Source organism: Panthera tigris, chromosome E1 (genome assembly GCF_018350195.1).
Source record: "Panthera tigris isolate Pti1 chromosome E1, P.tigris_Pti1_mat1.1, whole genome shotgun sequence".
NCBI lineage: Eukaryota > Metazoa > Chordata > Mammalia > Carnivora > Felidae > Panthera > Panthera tigris.
In genome coordinates this window covers 58,633,308-58,651,241 of record NC_056673.1, presented here as the reverse complement: position 1 = coordinate 58,651,241, position 17,934 = coordinate 58,633,308, and positions in this window count along the sequence as shown.

Sequence of the window (17,934 nt, the reverse complement as noted above, 5' to 3'; positions counted from 1 at the left end):
CACATAGCGAACGTGTGCAAACTCGCACACATACAGGTGGTGCCAGCTTGCTCAGCCCCAATCTCTGTCTGCCACCCTGGGCCCCGGGACTCAGCTCCCTCCCTGAACCACCTGCCCCTCCCGAGACATCCCCCCGGACAGCGGTATTTTGCTCCCCTTTCTGCTTTTTGCGCATGGACCCAGTCTACGGCGTCAGCATGTTCTGGAACTGGACAGTAGCAGACGGCAACAACACGCGCCTGTGGCACTGTCCCAGGGCCGTATCACGTCCACATCAGGAGCCCACCCCCACCCCACCCCCACCCCCAGGCAGGACAGAGCCAGGACTGTGACCCGGACGGCTCCCGAGCCCTCTGCCCCACAGCCTTCCCCATCGCCACCGCCCACCGCCCACGTTGCCCCCACTCTACCTGCAGGAGACCACGTGTCCTCCTGGTGACCTCCCTGCTCTGCCGGCCACACCCCATTCTACCAGCGCTGTTCCCAGAGCCCGTGACCCCTAGCCACGCCGTCACCCGATTCGGGCAGTGACAGCCTCCGTCGGTCCGTCCTGGGGCAATGACCTGCTCTCGTCTGCCTGTTCTCGTCCACTGGCTTCTGCTGCCCCATCAATCTCCCCGAGCGCTGGCTGCCTTTCTTGTCAAGCGTGACGTGGCGGCTGGCTGTGCTCGGCATCCGGTGAGCTCAAAGAAATCCGTTGGAATCCTGAGGATCATTATCCCCTCAGATGTGTGTGAGCTGGGGGCTTCTGCAGACAGAGCCGGGGTCCCGGGGCGCCCGCTGAGGCTCAGGGGTGCCCCCGGCACGGGGTTTGCCCCCCATTGTTCTGGGGTCCAGCTGGGTCAAGGGGCCTGGATGAGTGTCCCGGGGCTGCAAGCTGGGCACGTAAGCAACAGAAATGGCTGCTCTCCCAGTTCTGGGGCCCGGAAGCCTGACGTCAACGTGCAGGCAGGGCCACGCTCCCTCCAGGGCAGGGTCCCCTCCCTGCCTTTGCCAGCATCTCGTGGTTGCTGGCAAGGTTTGGACCTTGGCCTCGAGGTGCATCACCCCAGAACCTGTCTCATGGGGCTTTGTCCCCTGTACCCTGTCTCTGCATCCAAATTTCTCTGTCCTCATAAGGACGGCAGTCATTGTGGGCCAAGGGCCCCCAGGGCCCCCGTCTTAACTTGGTTACATCCACAGAGACCCGATGTCCAAACAAGGTCCCGTCTTGAGATCCCGGATGGGCACGAATGGGGGTGGGCACCACTCAACCCAGTATTGGGACGAGGATGTGATGGGGCATGAGGGAGTAGCCTGGAGGAGTCCCAGCAAAGGGGGAGGAAGGTTGGGGGGAGGCTGGAGCTTGTGGGTGGAGGGCAGAGGGAGGATGAGAAAGGGGACAAAGCAAGAGGGACAGGATGTCCTGGGGGCAGAGCAGTGGGGGGGGGGAGGGGGGGAGGGAGTCGGGGCTGCGAGGACTGCCCACAGATGTCATCGTCCCACCGGCCCTGCGAGGGGGGAGCCGTCTCCTTCTCAGGTTTGGTGTTTCATCCCAGGCATCCGGACGCAGCCAGTGGAGCCCTGCCCGGTGTCCCAGGGCGTCACATCTCAGCGAGCAGCTGCTGGCATCGCACTGGGCTGCCCCGGCCAGGCCACCAGCCCCCCCGCCCCCCAGGAGACACATGCACAGACCTGACTTCACGGACGCAGCCCGGAATTACCCCCAGCTGCCTGCAAACAGCATCCACTTCAATGATAAGCAGTCCCCGGGAGGGGGGCGCCGGCCCCGCCCAGAGATGCTGCAGGAGGCATATCCCACAGACCCCTCGGAGGTACGTCCACCCCGGTCCCCTGACATCAGCGGCTTCCCGCCTGTGACCAGCACGTGAGAGAAGCAGCCCCTGTCAGCCAGCCAGCCTCCTAGGTTGCTGGAAAACCACCGTGTCCTCGGAACCCTTCCCAGGGAGCCCCCGTGTGCAGAGGACACATTAGCAATGTGACCTTCCAGATCCAGGAGCCCAGTTGGACAGCCCCATGAGTGCCTGTGAAGGCCACCACCCATCCTGGCAGTGATCACGCTTTCTAGGGCAATCTGGGTGGGCCTCCCAAGGGCAGGCACTTGCTATGGCCCCGAGGAAGCCCTCTGGCCAAGCCTCATGCCCGTGCCGACCACACCAGGCACACAGAAGACCACACGACCACTGACGCTGGGTCCAGCCACTGTGCTGCCTTAGGCCTCCAGGCCTGAAGCCAGAGAAATAGCCTCGAGGTCCAACAGGCCAGACTCCAGAGCGATCTGCTCATCGGGATTTGGAAGTTACGTCCCCAGGCCCCAGACCCGCCACCGCCCAGGGTGGGGCCACAGCCACAAGTGGCTTTTGCGCGCCAGTGGAGAGGGTGCGAAATCCACAGCAGATTTCCGAGACTGAGAACGAAACCACAAAAATAAAGTAGCGTGCCTCATGAGCAATTTTTGTACCGATCACGTGTTAGAATGGCGATACGTTAGATATCCTGGACTCGTAAACGACAGCATTCGAATTAAGTTTCACCTGTTTCTTTTCACTTTTTTCTTTCATTTTTTTCAACGTGTATTTATTTTTGAGACAGCGCAAGCTGGGGAGGGGAAGAGAGAGGGGGGCACAGAGGATCCGAAGCTGGTTCCGCGCTGACGGCGGCGAGCCCGACGCGGGGCTCAAACTCATGAACCGCGAGACCATGACCTGAGCCAAAGCCGGACAGACTGAGCCACCCAGGAGCCCCCTGCTTTTCACTTTTCTCACATGGCGACAGGAAAACTTGACATCCCAGAGGAGGCCCATGTGATGTTTCTACGGCACGGTGCAGCCTCGGACCCTCCCGATCACTAGAAAAGTCCCCGAGCTCCCGACCCTCGAGAGCGGAGCAGCGCCTCTGGCTCCCACCTGCCCAGTGACCCTGAGCAGTTCCTGCGGCTTCTCTGAGCCTCGCCTTCGTCCTCGGTAAAATGAAGCCACCCCGGTCCTCCTGGGCCCGCTGGGGACAATGACAAACAGGACGGCCTCCCGACAAATGCGTTTGGGCCTACATCACACCCACCCCTCACGGCCAATGTCACTGTGTACTTCACATTTTATGCATTTCTTCGAAAAGAATTGCCACATGTGTGCCTACATGCCTGAGAGCCCTGACCTTTCACCTTATCCCCATTTCACAGATGAGAAAACCGAGGCTCAGGTGCTGACTACGAGGCCTCACACGGCGGCTGAGTGTCAGAGGCAGGATTGTAAACGCCTACCTCCCAGGTCTGAGCGGGCCGGGGCCGGAAACGGTGTGGTGGGCAGGCTTCCCAGCTGGGAAGGGGCTTCTCCAGGGGAGCAGGGTGACAGATGGGGCTGGAGAGGAAGGGCCAGATGGCAGGTGGGTGCCAGGAGGCCTTTGGTGCCCAGACGAGAGGAACTGGGAGGTTCGGGCACCAATGAAATGAGGGGCGCCTGGCTGGCTCAGGTGGTGGAACACGTGACTCCCGGTCTCAGGGTCATGAGTTCAAGCCCCACGTTGGGCGTGGAGGGTATGGAAAGAAAGGAGAGAGAGAGGAAGGAAGGGAGGAAGGAGGAAGGAAGGAAGGAAGGAAGAAGGGAGGGAGAAGCAGTATTTGGGGCAGATTCAGAGAGGCCAGAGCTGTGACAGGTGCCCTAACCCAGGCATTTGGAGATGAGGGCGGGACCCAGGGCCAGAGGGAAGAGCCAAGAACAACTCCAAGAGGGATATCTCTCCAGATCTTTCTCTGGACATACGTGTTTAGGGGGGCCCTGCAGGGTTTTAAGGGCTGTGCCGTCACTTAATGACTTCCTCATCTTGCGCATTCAGGACAGACCCCTTCTGTGAGTCCCCACGAACTCAGGGCCAGGCCGGAGCCCCGTCACCCGCAGACGGATAATAAGGGAGGGCTCACGGGCTGGGCGTTGAGTCCTGAACGGACCGTGAACCACGGCGCCTGGCCCGCAGCAGGTGCTCCGTGATCGGCGGCCCTTCTCTTTCTACCAATCAGAAAAGGCCTCGGACTCCCCGGCTGGGAGCCGGCTGGGTGGTGGAGACAGGAGGCTTTGTGGCAGACACCCCCAGGGTCAAATCCCACTCCACCCCCAAACCCACTCCGCTCAGTCGCTCACAGAAGCCAGAGAGCAGAAGTCAGCAAAGGCATCGCCAGGGCCGTGCTCCCCATGACGGCTCTCGGGGAGCACCCTTCTTTGCCTCCTCCGTTTCTCAGGGCCACAGGCGTCCCTAGGCTGGTGGCCGCACGGTCCCAGTCTGCCTCTGTCCGCAGGAGCCTTCCGCTCCAGATGCAAGAAGAATGTCTGCGCGCGTCTTCTCCTCGTCTGTCGCCTAGGAGGACATTCGTCATCGGCTGTAGGGCCCCCCCGCCATCCAGGATGACCTCATCTCAGGATCCCCACCTTAATTACAGCTGTAAAGACCTGGTTTCCGAATAAGGTCACATTCTGAGGTTCCAGGCGGACGTGGGGGGACTATTATTCGACCCATCGGGGGCCGCCTTTGCTGCTCCCCCAAGTTCACATCCGTCTCCTGTGCAAGGTCATGAGCTGTGGCATAAGTGTTCAACTCCCTTTGCCTCGGTTTCCCCCACAGAGCCGAGGAGAATAACGACCTCCTCGCGCCGTGGGCTTCAGTCACAGAGCCCCGCCTTCTAAAACCATAAACTCTGTGACTATGGGGACTAGTGTCTGTTTAATTCACTCCAGACCACCCCACAAACCCCAGGCCTTCCCGAGGGCTGGCTGCAGGGACGAAGGCCCAGAGAACGAAAGAAAGCCCCTCGGAGCATGCCGTCCGGCCGGAAGGTTCCGGGCTGCCCGCCTGAGGCTGGGTCCCAGCCCTGCCGCCACCTCGCAGAGTCAGGTCCTGACTGCCCGAACGCAATCCTGACGTCCTGCCATCCCAGCCACGTAACACAGTGGGCCCCGGGCCCTCCCACAGGCCAGCTCCCCTGGAGCCCGGTGACACCCTGGCCCACCTCCCGTGGACTCTTAGCCCCCCACCTTGCTCCTCCAGCCAGGGACGGGGTTGTGCATTGCCCCAGCCCTGCCCACCCAGCTACCCAGGCCACCCCATGTGTCCAAGGCTGGCACCAGGCTTGATGTTAAAAGAACGTCTTCACACACAGTGAGCTGAAGACACAAAGCCCGCAACACAGACGCCCCAATCCTTACCCTGCTCCTCAGATACGGCCGTGTGCCTCTACTCCGACCCCTTCCAACAGGCCAGGTCTCCCGGTGCCCCCCACCCGTGCCCCATGGCCACCCCATACCTGCTGTGCCCAGCGCTGCCTGGGCTAAGACAGGCTCGTTCTCGGGAACCGAGGACTTCCTGGGACCATACAGACCCTGTAGAGAGTGAGCCAAATGGGATAAAAAGCCTTCTGCCTGCACCAGGGGTCGCCCATCAAGGCCAGCAGAGCAGCGGGACCCCAGGGACTCCAAGGGCTCCATGGGCCCCAGACGTGAGGCGCCTGAAGGTCTGGAGCTTTCCGCTGGACCTTGAACGACATCTGCTTCTGCAGAGAGCAGCAGTTCCGGCCTCGCCAGCCTCCAGGGAGGCATGATCGGCTTCCACGACCCCGGGAACCCTCATCCTGGGCAGGGGTCCCAACCTGGGCTTGGCTGCCCGGATGCCCCCTCGTCCTGACAGCGATCATAAAAACAATACAGGTAAGAGTAATAACGACCGTGAGTTGTGCCTCGCTCCTGACAGGCACTGAGCAAGGTGCTCCGACCCAGTTAACCTCTGTGACTGCCACCCGTTCCATCATCAGCCTCCTTTCCAGGACGGGGACACTGAGGCACAGGGCAAGGAGTCAGTTGCTCGAGGTCACAAGGCAAGTAAATGGCCCAGCGGGGATGCGCGCCCGCGCAGTCCGGCCCCCGGAGTCTGTGTTCTTTAACTCCACTCTCTGTTTTTGGTCTTTGAATCCTCACGTCCGTGTCCTTGGAGGGGAGACGGACTGCTGAGGTGCTTCTCAGAAGAAACCAAGTAGAGAGAGGGCTTCCAGGAGCCCTAGGCGTGTCTCCTCAAGTCCAGAGCCTTGTCCCCTGTCCAGGCCTGACCCTGTTATCTGGCTGGCACATAATCATGTCCCCACTGCTCTGCTTAAAAACCTCTAAAGGTCTTCCACAGCAGTTAGATCAAGTGCACACTCCTAGTCACAGCCACCCGGGGAAACCGCCTTTGTCCCTTCTAATCTGCCCCCCACCCCCGACACCGTACTCACTCGGCTCACTCTGTTCGCACCCCTGCCTTCATCCTGGTCCTTGAACACACTCGGTCTGTGCCTGCCTCAGGGCCTTTGCACCTGCTGTTCCCTCCCTGGAACAGCCCCCCAGCCCCCATCCATACCTGCCTGGCTCATTCTCGATATGCAGGTCATAATTCCCATGGGATTTGCCCAGTGAGGCCCTCTCTGACCCCCCAATGGGAAGCATCTTTTATGCAAACACACTTAAAGAACCAAACAACACAAAAGAATTCTTTCCTACCGCAAGAAGGTCAGGGCTGGGCTTGGACCAGCCCCTTGTTGGGTTTAGCAGATACAGAGGCGGGAAGAGTAGACGTGATCAGTGCTGGGAGACAAGGCCCTCTGGCGAGCTGGGAGGACACAGAAAGCAGCACAGGGCAGCCCCCATGACAACAAGGCCTTTGTCCAGGGTCCTGGAGCGGTTTGCCCTCAGGACGATGCCCTAGGAGTCTGGCACCCTGGGGATTTGTGTAGCCTACCTGTCCGGGAGGGGAGGCTGCAGGGTGCTCCCCATCCACAGGCCTGCGTGCTCCCCCCCACTACGGCCCCTCCCAACAGGCCGGATCTCCCAGAACCTCCTCGTGCCCCAAGGCCGCCCCGTGCCCACTCGTGGTGTCCCGGTCCCCGGCTCTCACCACCCACGTGCCCCGGGGCCTGGCTCTCTCCTCCCGTCCCCTCGCCATCTTTCGGGCCATCTATGGAGCCAAAATAGTCCTCTCATTTGTCAAATAGACTCTGTCCATTCCCGATAACCGGAATGCCTTCTCTGGGCTGCTTCCTGCATCATATCATTTGCGAGTTATAATAAAACATACAACAGCCTTTACCGAAAGCTCCATGTGACCGATTGATTCAGGGATCCCTTTCGCTGATTTTTCTGCCAAACGCTGGGGCCAGCGGCTGGCCTCTGCCTGCAGTTGTCCAGCAAGGGTGACTCCGGCACGAATGTAAAAAAAAAAAAAAAAAAAAAAAACATGGCAAGAAAAAATGGTGTGAAATCCTTAGGAAGAAATGAGTGTGGGACACTTGCTGCCTTTGTCCTTAAACTAATTTCTTTAACTGTAAATGTAAATAATTTAATTTGTAATAATGTCCGTGTTTCACCCCTGGGTCACAAACGTTTCTGAACGTTCGAGCCATCGGCCCTCGTGAGCCAGGACAAGCCAGCTCGAGCACCCCGGTGAGGGCGGCGTCTTGTTGGTTGCGGAAATTCTGTTCATTCCACGCGCACTTGACACGCAGGGGCTGGGCACCTCCCGCGCGCCAGGCAGCGCTCTAGACGCTGGGGACACATCAGAGGAAGGAAGTGAGCGGGACGAGGAGCGTCGGTGGCACACAGGGGACAGTGTCCCTCAGGGGGTGAAGGTGCTGCTGCTGGAAAGAGCCAAGGGAGACTGGGAGCACGGGGGGGGGGGGTGGGGGGCGCGTGCCACGGTCACAGTCGTAGGAACAGCGCGCTGAAAAGATGACATCTGGCACTTCGTCTGCCCACACGCCATCCTGACTGAGGAAGACCTGGAAACCTGGGGGCCACGTGAGCCACGGCCACGGCCACAGGCACGGGAAGCACCCAGGACGCCAGGGTGGGGCACGTATCTCCGCAGGATCACCCTCCACAAATATCACCCGGGATACTTTGGAAACGTTGGTACGAGGCATTACCACTTAAAGGGGAACTGTCGGCCTCGATGGACGGTGGACCTTGGTCAGCGCGCAGACACGGGTGAATGCTGCCAGATACGGGACCGGAACGGGTCCCACCGCTGACGGGGTACGATCGGGCTACTGCAAATTTGGGGGGAAGGGAAAAGCTCCCAAGACAGCCTGACATCGTGAAGTCTGAATTCTTCAGGAGAAGAGCTGAGGAGATTAGGTGGGGACTGGGGAGGGGGGTGCTGTGTCTGGTAGCTTGAAACCACGCAGAGAGAGGTTTATTGAATGTATCTGTTCCAGACTATGGCCACAGCCAGTGCAAAGGCCCTGAGGCTCCAGTGGCTGAAGCGCAGTGTGCAAGGAGGAAAGCCAGAGGAGAATAAGGTGACAGGGTCAGGTCACACGGGCCCTTGGTGGCCTTTGTAGGGGTGTTGAGCTGAGGTCCTATCTCGTGTTTGCAGACAAAGAAACTGAAGTGTGGGGTCACCAGGTAGGGGGTGGGGATGTCAAGGGAAGCCCCACGGGTCTGGGTCTGATGATGCTGTTTTCTTGCCACCTCACGGCAGAGGGAACTATCAGCAGGTGTCCAACTTGCCCGGGTCTTCCCCCATCCCAACAGCCCCAAACGACCAGGTCTGACAGTCCTGTGAGCCAGACCCCTGGAATCCCTTCTGCCCTGGTGGCTCAGGCGGCAGGGAGGGAGGCATTACGTCCATCAGCTGTTACGGAGGAGGGTGACTGAGTGCGTAAGCACCCCAACAGGGAGCGTCCTAGCAGGTTCCGGACAGAGGAGGCCACACCTGCCTTGCCCCATCCCTCTCCTAACTCCCCCTGCCCCGTCTTCTTGGCCAGAGCTGGACGCCTGGCCCCAGGGCCACCATGAAAGTCTCCCCCAACAGGGAGGACAGGATTATCGGGACAGCTGGCCTCTTTTGAGGCTCTGACTGCTGGACGGGGTGACCGGGGCTTGGGGCCCAGAGACTGAGACCCGGCAGGAGGCAGAGAGCAAAGAGGAAGAGAACTGTATCCACGGAACACCAGCAGAGACTGGACCCAGTGCTGCCCTGGGCGGGGACGGGGCCAGCTTCACGGCGTGGGATCTGCACAGACCCACGGGGCCTGAGCGCAGAAGGGACCCACGCTGGTATAATGCTGTCATCTTGAGGCTGTTCATAATTTTTGAACAAGGGGCCCCCCATTTTCATTCTGTCCTACAGCCCCGCTGGATGTGCCGGGGCCAGCGGGCGGGCAGGAGGACCTGATGAGGGGGTCCCGCCCGGGCAGGGCCCTCTGGGTGAAGGACTCACTCCAGCGAGCGGGCATTCTCGTTGTGTGGCTCCCGGTCACAAGCCAGAGGAGGAGTGTGGGAGGAGAGACGCTTCTGTGTCCGACCTCCCTGCCCTTGGAGACGTGGGTGCTGCTGGGCTCCGTGTCCCGGGAGACCGGTGCCCAGCTGGGATCCTGTCTGCGGTGCTCTGGGACGGGTGAGGAAGGCCAGAAGCTGGCTGTTTTGAAATACAATTACAGCCAGTCAGACAGGCCTGTTCAATACTCTATTGACAGGTTCACCTTGGCAACCTGGAGCCCGGCTCTTCAGAAGCACCTCTCCCACACGGGTCTTAAAGGCACACCTCCCTCCCCTCCCGGCCTGGTTGCTTGACCCAAGGAGGGGCAGAGCCCTGTGCTTTGGCTAGGACCCGAGCACAAGATGGGGGGGCTCTCCCTGCTCCGCCAGCAGCCCCCCTTCCACTCTGCAGTGGGGACCTCCTCCTTTGTGCCCCACCCCCACCCCGGTCTCAGGAACTTCACAGTAAAGCCCTTGCCTGCCTGCTGTGAGACACTCTACCTTAACCCTGGTCTGCCCTGGGCAGGGGTGGAGGGCGCGGGGATAGGAATCCCAAAGTGGCAGGCAGGTCTAGGCACTCCTCTGTGCGGTTGGAGGGTCTGAGTTTAGGGGGGAGCTGCGGGTCTGCATTGCAATTCGCCAGGCTTCTAACGAGCCACGTGAAAACACCGTCACCGATGCTGTGCAGAAATGACGGGCACCAGGGGCGCCTGGGGGGCTCAGTCGGTTGAGCGTCCGACTCCGGCTCCGGTCACGATCTCGCGGTCTGTGAGTTCGAGCCCCGCGTCGGGCTCTGTGCTGACAGCCTGGAGCCCGCTTCCGATTCTGTGCCTCCCTCTCTCTCTCTGCCCTGCCCCCGTTGATGCTCTGTCCCTCTCTGTCTCAAAAATAAGTAAGCATTAAAAAAAAGATTTAAAAAAAAAAGAAAAGAAAAGAGATGACGGGCACCAGCTCTACAGACCATGTGCGTAAACACCAGCCCTGCCTTTCTGAACACCAGAGCCGCTCCGGGGACCTGTCCGGGACACGCGCAGGTCCCACCTCAGAGCACAGAGCCTCTTCCTGCCACGTGCAAGAGCCAGCGGGCAGCAGGGGACACCCCAGGTCAGGCGGAGATGCCGTGGCAAGTGATCCGGGGCGAAGGCGCCCTTGGTCCAATCGCCTTCGCCCCCGAAGCCTGGTATCTGTGTCCATCTGTCCGTCGGCCCTTTCTCTATACGGATCTGCCTCCACGAGGCGCTGCCATTTTCTTGGAATCAAAAAAACAAAAACAAAAACAAAACCAGCAGCTTCAAAAGCAACGGGCGGGGGCGGGGGCGGGGGGGTGGCTAGGGGGGAGGCATGGATCCGTTTCTGAACCTTCCGATCCAAATGAGTCAAAGAATACAAAATCACCCCATTATAATCATTACTGTCAAATCACGGGCAATCAGCTCGCAGACACAGGCCAGATGGACATCCGGGAGAAATGCACAGAACCAGAGCTGGGTCTGAGCCCTGCAGACCTGAACCCTTTAAATAAAAGAAGGAAAGAAAGGCAGGCCTTGCGTTATTTCCCGGTGTTCCGTTGCTTTTACACGCTTTTTATTGCAACAGCATCGGACGGGAGCCTGCATTCTGGGGGACGGGCAGAGAGACAGAGGGAGAGAGAGAATCCCAAGCAGGCTCCCCACTGTCAGCACGGAGCCCGGTGTGGGGCTCAGTCCCACGAACCAGGAGATCGCGACCTGAGCCGAAATCAAGTCGGTGGCTTAACCAACCGAGCCACCCTGGTGGTCCTCTTTTTCTGATTTTAAACGAAATTAGGGGGAAAAAATTAAAAATAAATTTAAAAAAAATAAAAGAATAAAAGAAATTAGATATACATATAATGGAATGTTACTCAGCTTTAAAAAGGAAGGACAGTCTGACACGTGCTACAGTATGGATGGACCTTGAAGACAGGCTGTTCAGTGAAATAAGCCAGACAGAAAAGACAAATGCTGTAGGATTCCATTTCTATAAGGTACTTGGAGGCGTCAAACTCATAGATGCGTGGGTATCAGGGGCTGGGGGAGGGGGGATGGGAAATTAATGTTTAATTGGCACAGAGTTTCCGGTTAGGGGGAGGACGAAGGGATGATGGTGAGCTGGTACAGTAATGCGAATGCGCTCAGCACCACTTAAAAATGGGGAGAAATCGCGCCTGGGTGGCTCAGTCAGTCAAGCCTCTGACTTCAGCTCAGGTCATGATGTCACAGTTCGTGAGTTCGAGCCCCACGTCGGACTCTGCACTGACAGCTCAGAGCCTGGAGCCTGCTTTGCATTCTGTGTCTCCCTCTCTCTCTCTCACTCCCCCACTCACAGTCTGTCTGTCTGTCTCTCTCTCAAAAATCAATAAACACTTAAAAAAACTTTTAAAAAATGGGGGGAAATGGAGAAAATGGTAAGTTTTACATTACACGTGTTTTAAATATTAAATTTCTAAATAAACAACTTTCACCCCCCAAAAAAATCACGATTTTGGGGGATCCCTAAAAGCATTGCGGGCCCTGACGTGCGGGCCTGATGGAGGAGTGTCGCTGCCCAGAAGCACAGGGGCGGGCTGGGCCTGTGTGCACCTACTCACACCCTCTCCCAGCCGCACACAGGGCTCCACTCCCCACATGCCTTCTCCATCAGTGAGTAGCTGAGCCCAGACAGACAGAACATCTGAACTTTATCCAGAACTTCGGTGATTATAAATCGTCTCGAGACACAGTCCAGCCTAGCTCTTGCCATCCTCAAGGCCACTGTCCCCATCAGAGGAGGACTGGGGGGTCCCTTTTGCCTGCTTGGGGCATCTCTTCGGGCTTTCGTGTTCTCCCATGCACAAGGCAAGGAAGCATTCCTCACAGGGAAGCGTCAGGCACGTTGAAATAGTGCCATTTGTCAGCCACGGCAACTTTTATTTAGTGAGCCTCGGTTTAGGGAAGAGAGTCCCCGGTTGGGGTTCCTGTCCCAGGCTCCCCCAGTCACTAATTCCTACCTTAAGCAGGGCTGCCTTAGGGAAACCTGCACTGTAGTATCAGTTTGCTTCTTCTTGGCCCTTTGATAGCAGAACAAGGACCTTTGTGATGCTCTTGACCTGGGATTTCCTTCAAAACCCTCGAATAAAAATGTGTATGTATGAAAGGAAGGGCGCTAGGCAAGGGGCCCCGTTGGGAAACAATGGCCCTCACGCTGACATACGTTCGGTCCTAGGCGTGCAGGGGCTCCTAGGGTTCAAAATCGCTCTGGGTCCCGTGGTTTCTGGCTGGAAAGGGAACAGCCACGCAGCCAGAGCGACGAGGAAGGGAGGGGGCAGAAGCAGGGCGCGAGGGCTCTCCAGCGAGACCCCCACTTGGCCCTGCGCGCGCTTCCCCCTCCTCGCTCCGGGAGAGGCGCGGAGGGCGGCCCTGGCCAAGGCCCCAGCAGCCCGCCAGCCCGAGGGGAGCCCGCCCCCTAGGGGAGGGCGCCGCGGGTGCAGGCTCCGCGGCTCCTCTGCCCCGGCCCCGCCTGGGCGCCGGCTCGGGCAGGTGAGGCGGTGGCTGGGGCAGCCCCCCACCCCGGGAGCCGAAGGGGATTCCTCGGGGGTCCTCAGAGACCGTCCCAGGAAACGGCCCTGCAGAACGAGTCGGGGAAGGGGACTTCTTGGACAGACCTAGGGGATCCTTCCGGAGGTGGTGTTAAGGGGACACATACTCCTTTCTATCAGGATTTGGGGGGGGGGGGGAGGGGGCCGGGGGAGGGGTAAGAACCGGGTGATCACGTCCGACGACCTTGTCATCCGGGGTGGGGTGGGGGTGGGGCGGCGATGGGGGCCTGGACACGGAGGGACGAAGCTTCGCGGCAGGCGGACTCCACTCCGGAAGTGGGCAAATCGAAGGCCCGATGCAGAATCTGTGGGACTTCGGGGGGGTGCCCGAGGCTTTACCACCCGCCCCCGGCCCCCGGGCCCCCCCGGTGCAGGCCGAGCTGTGCTCGTTCTGGACCCTCCCGGCCGCCATCCCACGGTCACGGGATCCCTGAGCACCCCCTCTGTTCGCCCCTCGATCCTTCAGGGACGTCCCCCCCCCAGATGTCCAGGGGGGCTCGCCGCGTTCCCGCCCCTGGGGATCGATCGGCTGGCTGGCGACGCGCGGCCGCGGCTCCCGAGCCTCCGCCCCCTCCCCCGCTCGGGCTACGCAGGACGCGGCCTCCGAGCAGCGTCCTCGCGGTTCCGGGCCGCGGCCGGGCTCGGCTCCCAGCCAGCCCGGGAGGCGGAGACGCACCGGGCCCTTCCGATCGCGCCCGCCCCGCCACTCCGGGGTCGGTGGGGGGCACGATAGCGAGCCCGGCTTCCCCGGCCCCGCGGCGCCCGGCACCCCTCCCCACCCCCGCTCCTCCCCGCCTCACCAAATACCCTCTCGGGCGCGCGCTTCCCCCTCGGCGCGCCGCCCGGCGGGGAGGGGGGCGCGCGCTGGGCCGGGAGGGGGGTGGGGTGGGGTTGCGCTGCGGCTGGCGACCACTTTGGGGTCCGCCTGGCGATTTTCATTTCAATCCCGGCTTTGCTGAAGCAGCTCTCGTTTGGAAAAAGGAAAGAAAGAAATCTGCCCTGTGTGTGGGCCCCGCTGGGTTCGGGGGGCGCAACGGGGGCATCCGAGAGCGAAACACAGGGGGCGGACGTGGAGGGGCGACCTCGCGGGCAGAGGAGGCCCGCGGGGAGACCTTGGGCAAACCAACCCCAAATGAAAAACACACAGCACGCAGAGGCCGTTGTGAGCGCGCGGCGGCGGCGGCGGGCGGTGGAAGCGGCTCCAAAGATCGCATTTGAAATATGGATCCCGGGGGCGCAAACCACCAGGCCGGCAGGAGCCCCGCGACCCAGCATGCGGCGGGGGTCGGGTGGGCTGCTCCGGGCGGGCCCGGGGAGGCCGCCCTGACGTGGGGAGGGGGTGGGCCAGCCGACGTCGCAGAACACCGCTCGTCCCGCTTTGGCGCCTGCGACCCCCTCGGGCCGCAACGCGGAGGCGAGGCCCCGCGGGCGCGGGTGTGGCCCCCGGGAATGCCCGGGACCTGCCAAGGGGCCACGACCTCGCGGCGCGCCGGGCCCGTTGCCCCGCCCGCGCACCCTGCCCGGCCCTCCCACCGGGCGCCCCAGCTTCAGCCCCGAGCGACCCGCTGCGGAGGGACGCGGGGGCATCCGGGGTTTCGCCACCCAAAAGAAAGCCGACCTTTCGCGGGCGGTGTGACAAAGAGCACACACGCGGGGACGAGGACACGGAGGGCGGAGGGGCGCCCTTGGGAACAAAGCCATCCCTGCGAGAGGGTGCGGGGAGGCGGAGTGCAGGGCTCCCACACCGCCTCCCGGCTCTTCCCCTCCTACCCCCCAGGCACAGCCCCACCAGGTCAGTCACCGCTCTAAATGCAAAATTACGAACGCCAGCGCTGAAGTCAGAGACAAGTTCCACCAACTAAGAACAGAGGGGAGAAATGAGCTCTTGTTAAAGCCTGGGTAGATTTTGCAGCCGTTGTGCTAGTAAATTCTCCCTTGGCTGTTTGCAACCCACCTCCAGGGACCTAGAAAGCCACACCAGCTGGGGAGCTTTCCTAGTCTAGGACTGGCCGGGGAAGCCACAGGCGGCCCCTTCCCGGCAGAACTCAGACCTGGGCTCCGTGGGCGGGAGGGGCCTCTCGGTGCAGAGAGCGTCCATTCAGGGAGAAGATTTACGAAGTCATTTGTTTCCCTGGGTCGGTGTGGCTCGGGACCCTTCAGGGACCCCGAGTCTCACCACCCTCTGGCCCAGGGCCATTAGAGTCTCCGGCTTCTCCAGGGTCTGCTCTTTCGGCCCTCTCCCCTCCATGAGTGAGGCTGTGGCTCAGCGAGACCGCATCGCTCCTCACTTGGGGCCCCTGGGGGCCCCTGGGGGCCCCAGCCTGAGGTGGCACCCGGAAGGTTTCTGGCCCTCGGCGGAACCCAGGGGCGCAATGCGTCCCTGGCTGGAAGGGGGCAGCGTCAAATGCGCGGACCCGTGACCCTTCTCCGGGGTTCCCCGAGGGGCTCGGGATATCCCGGATCGGAGGCAGGGGCCCCAGCCGAAGGCTCTGGGAATCCCGAGTTTGAGCTCCACTCGCCTTCGGTTCCCTCAGAGGGGCCCAGACGGGGTGGAATGGGGGGGGGGCATTGGGAGGTTTCCCAGGAGGGGCTGGCGGGGCGCATCAGGGAAGCCTCCGGGGCGCTCCCTCCTCCCCCCTGCCAGATTTTGTCTATGCCTCCTCCCCGCAGCCCATTGATGTTTCTGCGATCTGAGCTCCTCCCCACACACGCAGGCAGGTGAGGGGTGGTCCAGGGCCAGGCCAGCCGGAGGTGAGGCCGGGGCTCTGGGAGTTGGCCTCTCTCCATATCCGCCCACCCTCCTCGAGGACAAAATAACCGCGCGAAGGAGCGAGTCGCCGCTTTCAGCCCGCGTTTGTGTAATTCGGACACTTGGCGCAGAAAGGCCAGGAGTGGGGGCGGCCGGGGACTCCCCGGGCTTCTGAGGAGCTTGGGGGCCTCCCCTCCCGCCGTCTGGGGAGCCTGGCGGCTGCTCACACCGCCACACAGACAGCTATAGAAAAGATCCGCTGTAGTGGCCGGCGAGAGCCACCCTTCCTCCCCAGCTCGGCCGCAGGCCCAGCCCGGCTCCTGCGCAAAGTCGCCGTCGGGGCACCGGCTGCCGCCGCGTGGCCCCGGAGGTCCGGGTCCAGAGCAGGCGCCCGGGAGGTGCGGGGGCAGAGCGAGCGGGATGCTAAGGGCAGAGTCCGACGCCCCTGGCGGCGCAGAGGCTGCAGCAGTGAGACCAGGATGCCGCGGAAACACCCACTGGAGACAGATTTTCCAGGGGATTTTCTAGTGAGGGGGCAGGCGGAGTGTCGGGAAGCTCGGCCCCTACCCGGACGATGGGGTTACCCAGGACAGGGTCGCTGCGGACCTCCCCACGCACTGAAAGCGCCTATGGCTTGGCGGCTGGCTCTACGTGTGAGAGTGACTGTCGCGCTGACAGCGTTCCCCGCGCCAGCCTCGGGGACCCTTCCCCTTCCGCAGTTAAGTTGTTCACCCGAGAGCTCCTCGCCCTGGCCAAGAGTGTCAGAAAAAAACGCCCGAAACACAGGAGGAAAACGTTTTCCCTGTGTCCCCCCTGCCCCCAAACTCCGCCTACCCCAGCTTCTATAAACCCGGAGAGCCGCCCCCCCCCCCACCCACCCCGCGACCCGTGGACTCTAGGCAGGCGTCGGCCCCACTTAGCCCCAGCCGCGCGCCCCCACCCCCACGCTCCTCGAGGAATCTTGGGTTTGTGCCTCGAGCTTGTCAGAGAGCAGTCACTGCGGACCGAGCCCCTCTCTCACGCCGCCAGAAGACCCCCCCCCCCACACACACACACTCCCAGAACCACTCGAAGGGAGGAGCCACGCTGGTCGTCTTGGGCAGCGGCCGACAACGCACCAGGAAAGGCCACCGCCGCAGGAGCTGCGAGGTGGTGGTGGGATAGTGGAGTCGGCGAGTGCGTTCTTAAAGACCAGACTGTCTCCAGGCTTCTCCTGGATTCCTGGGAGAAGGCGAGCCCCGAGCAGGCTTGGGGGGTTCGCTTCAGTCCCTCGGCCCTCCCCGGCTCTCCCGAGCCCCCCGCGCAGTCCCCACCCAGCATTCCGGGACGTGTGTCAGGGCGGGAGCGGAGACCCGGATGGCTCTTTGCCCGCCCCCCTCGCTCATTCCACTCTCGCTCGGCTTTTGCTCATTTTCTTTCTCCAAGGACGCTCAGCCAAGGGATTGCGCAAGCTTCCTGCTCCCGGTCCTTCAGGGGCCTGGAGCAGGGGGCCCGGACACACCCCAGGGCAAGCGCGCCCCGCGGCTCCTGCGCCCTCCCCAAGTCCCCTCACCCCTCGCGGCGACCCCACCGAGCTCGCAGCCCCGCGGGCGGCGCCCTCGGGAGGCCGCGTGGAGCGCAGCAGCTCCCCCAGCCGGACGCTGGAGCGGCACGCCGAACGCGCCGTCTCGCCGCCGGAGGTGCTAAACTTCACACTCAGCGTCTTCTCAGCCTGCGTCAGGAGGGCCTCGGCTCGGCTCGGCTGTCGGGGACCAGGGACGCAAAGTCCTGCCGAACGCTTGGCTCCTTGGCCATTGCATTCAGCTCCCCTTTGTGCGGCCTCGATCTGCCCCCGGCCCCGCCTGAACCTCTTCTCCGCCCTCCCCACTCTCTCCTTCGATGCCTTTCCCGGGACCCCACCAAGTCCCCTCGGTCCCCCGCCCAGATGTGGACATCCCCTGCGCCCCCTCTGTGGTCTCCCCCTCTCGTCCTGCTCGGCCTCGGGGGTGGGGGCGGGGGTGGGGAGGAGTCTTTGCTGGAAACTAGGCTTCCAACCCCTGCCCCACCGAGGAGAGTGCCGAGGGTAAATTGGGAGCCTGTCAGGATCTGGGGTGCGATCGATCGGGACTCCGAGCCCCCTTCTTGGTAAGGTTCCGGAGCGCTAGGGCCCCAGACTGGCCGCTCCCGTCCTCTTCTTCCTCGTCTCTTCTTCCCGGTCTCCCTGGCGATCCTGTGAACCCCGTCCTCCCTCTTCTCCCTGCCCTTTTCTCTCCCGTGCCTCGCCTTCCTAGATGCCGGGAGCCTCGCGGGGCGGGGCACGCAGGGCGGGGGGCCGCGAG